Raw genomic sequence first — 3,486 nt, 5'->3', positions numbered from 1 at the left:
TAAACATCTGGTTGCCCTGATTAAGGTGTGATCCATTAAGGGTTAGACACCGAAACGCGCGTTGGCGTTGAACAACCTTGTGCTTCTGGATCTAGCTACAATCTTCAATCAAGAGAATACACAAGAGCTCTCTCTTTTTGTTAATATCTGCTCTCTGTATATGATGATGTACCACCTTGTACTTGTAATTGTATGGTTTATTTGTTGCCTAGTTGTTGATGACTGGCTGAATGTTTGAGTGTGTATGAATTCTGGAATGAGTGTCGGTTATGAATGTTGGGATGTGGACCATATTTATATGTACTTGTTTTACCAAAATTGACTAATTAAATGAATGTTAACAATGAAAATAAAATGTATATACTTTGTAAAAAAAAACTTGTTGGTATGTTAGCTAGGTTTTGTGGATTATTGAGTGATCTTAACGGGCACATGTGATATTATTTATAGACAGGTTGATTTCCTTATACTGCCTTGTCTCAAAGATTAGGCCATGCAAATGTAAGTACACATATTCAGTACAGTGAAACTGCAAATGTCCCATTAAATCATTATGGTTCCTTTGACCGCTCCATATATTACTTGAGTAACTGGTACTTTTAGAGCTAATACATGCTGATGAGCACTAACCTCTGGCCTATCCGACTGCTTTAGTTAATCTAGATATTCTCAGGCCAATTGCACCTACCTGTGACCATGAAAATACATGTGGAAGTCTGCTCTATCAACTTTTGAAGTTACTTTCTAAGCTTACCATGGTGACCATGAGATCAAAGTTCGATTCCGGAGAAGGGGCCTGAGAAAAGCTACCACAACCAAGGAAGATAGCAAACTAAAAAAGTACCCACACGCGAGTCGGGGAGGTAGTGACGAAAAATAACAATACAGCATTATTTTGAGGTCCTTTAACTCGAATGAGTACACTTTAAATCCTTCAACAAGGATACATTGGAAAGTAAATCTGGTGCCAGCAGAGATGGTAAATTCCAGCTCCAATAGCGTATATTAAAGTTGCTGCAGTTAAAAAGCACCTAGTTAGATTTTGGGATCAATCTGTTGGTTCACCGTGTGGCGAGCTGACATCTATCCCAGCCCCTGCCTCTTTCCTTGGGGTCAGAAGCATTGACTTTGAAAACATTTTAGTAGAGACCAGTAACCTGAATACTTCTGTAGGAATAATTTAATAGGACTATGTTTCTATTTTGTAAGGTTTCAGAACTGGGGCTATGATTAAGAAGGATTACTAGGGGCATGGGTATTGTGCGACTAGAGGTAAAATTCTTGGTTCAGCGCAACATGAACCAAAGCAAAAGCATTTGCCAGGAATTTTTTCACTAATCAAGATCGAAAGTCGTAAATTCATAGACTATCAGACATGCCACAGTTCCAACCATAAACAATGCAGACTAGCGATCCAGCAACGTTATTCCCTTTTCCCACCCAACAGCTTCCGGGAAACCAAAATCTTTGGATTCCAGGTGGGGGGGGGGGGGGCTATGGTTACCAAGCTTAAATTAAAGGAATTGGTAGAAGGGCTCCACCAAAATTGGACCCTGTGACTTAACTTGACTGAACATGTGAAACCTCTCGGTGCCTGGGCATGGAAAAGATGGACAGTTTGATAGCTTCTTCTCAATTCTGTGGGTGGTGGTGAATGGCTGTTCTTGATGTAGCAATTTTACAGGTTAATTCTGATTAGGAATGAACTCTTACATGATAATTAGCTCTGAAATTGCCACAGCAGTAGGTGTTTAGATTCTCAGAGGGATAAGGCAGAAGGATAAGGGTACATGAGATTGAGTAGTCCCAGGTCTATGATGCCCCTATATATCTGGGGCAGCACAAGCCTACACTGAATGGAGCACCATGAGACTACCCCTTTTCAACAGAAGCTGGTAACCCTCTGAATCTTGTTCATAATAGGGATTGGGGATTTCTTTTCCTAACAAGGAGGAATTCCTTGTAAGTGTGAGTCATAACTATGTGCTTCTTTGCCTTTTGTGCACATTGCTTATTGCTACTACTGATTAGATGGTTTAGTGAGGTCCTCAGATCGGCCCTGCCGGGGTCTGCAACACCCCTGGTGAGGCACAGAGAAGGCAACCCACCTTGATTATCTGTAGGAATTAAATTGTATAAGATTTCCAACGGTGACGCTGCGGAAGGATCATTATGGCGGAGTGGCCTGAGCTAGTGACAGGCCCCTTTTAAGGAAGTCCTCTATGGACCCTAGGTATGTTAAGAGCTATAGCCCTATCACCTGCCTTCCTTTGGCGGCCAAGGATCTGGAGAAAGCCATTAATCAGGGCCTACATGACTTTCTCATCTCCAATAATATTCTGGATACCTCACAACATGGTTTCCGTGCAGACCACTCTACAGAGTACACACTGGTTATGGCCACGGAAGAACTTGCATGCAAATTGATAGTGGTGGAAGGGCGGTCCTGATCCTACTTGACCTGTCGGCCGCGTTTGATACAGTGAATCATTTCATTGTTACGCAACGACTGAAGGCAAGTGGGATCAGGGACATGGCGCTGGCTCTTTCATCATTCCTGTCCCACAAGGGTCGGCGCTCCCACCCATTCTTTTCAAAATGTATGTGACGCCATTGGCCAAACAAGTTAGAGACTTTGGCTTTTCCCTTGTGTCATATGCCGACGACACTCAAATCATAGTTTCAATATCTTCAGTTAATGAGGTGTCTTCGGCAAGGTTTCATAGTGGTCTTGATCGCATCATACAATGCATGCACACTAACTACTTGAAACTAAATACACAGAAGACCGAAATCATGGAGTTTGTCAATTTGGAACATAGCCTGGTGGCCAGCGAGGGCAGGAGAGTGTCCGTCACCAGTGGACAAGATGAGAAATCTGGGATTGGTTTGGGACACATAGCTTGATTTCTCTACTCAGCTCAATCAAGTTACTTCAGCCTGTTATTTTACATTAAAGATCCTACGGAAGATCCTACTTTTTCTTCCAATGGTGCTGAGGAAAACTGTGGTGGTTCCTCTTGTATTGTCTCGCATCGATTATTGTAATGCCCTTTACTTAGGGGTTGACAAAAGGCTGCTTACTAAGTGGAAAGCCCTTCCGAATACTGCTGCTCGACATTACTCAACATACCGAAATTCAGTCATATTTCCGGGGCCATTAGGAGCCTTCATTGGCTCCCTGTTAAGCAGCGAATTGAAGTTAAGGCTCTTTGCCTAGTTCACAAAACCCTGCATGGTGGGGATCATTTGGCGTAACGCAACTTATTTCAATGGTATTGTCCAGGGCGTTCACTACGGTCTGCCAATCAGGCCTTGGTTAAAATTCCAACATGGAGGATGGCCAGATGGGGTGGTAGATGCCTTTCATACTTGGCTTCCAAACTCTGGAATAGGCTGCCTTTGGATATCAGATCTCAACCAGCTCTTTCCAAATTCCGTGGCCTATTAAAAACCTGGCTCTTCCAGGTCTAGCAGTGGATCTTT

At 42.9% G+C, this 3,486-nt stretch overlaps 1 pseudogene; it reads left to right on the top strand.

The window, feature by feature from the left end:
* Positions 1-449: 449 nt before the first annotated feature.
* Positions 450-2,173, top strand: LOC144774184 (18S ribosomal RNA; annotated as a pseudogene).
* Positions 2,174-3,486: the final 1,313 nt, after the last annotated feature.

The sequence above is a fragment of the Lissotriton helveticus genome, chromosome 8, assembly GCF_964261635.1.
Source record: "Lissotriton helveticus chromosome 8, aLisHel1.1, whole genome shotgun sequence".
Lineage (NCBI taxonomy): Eukaryota > Metazoa > Chordata > Amphibia > Caudata > Salamandridae > Lissotriton > Lissotriton helveticus.
Note: the sequence above shows the minus strand (reverse complement) of the source record. Positions and strands in the feature narration are given on the sequence as shown.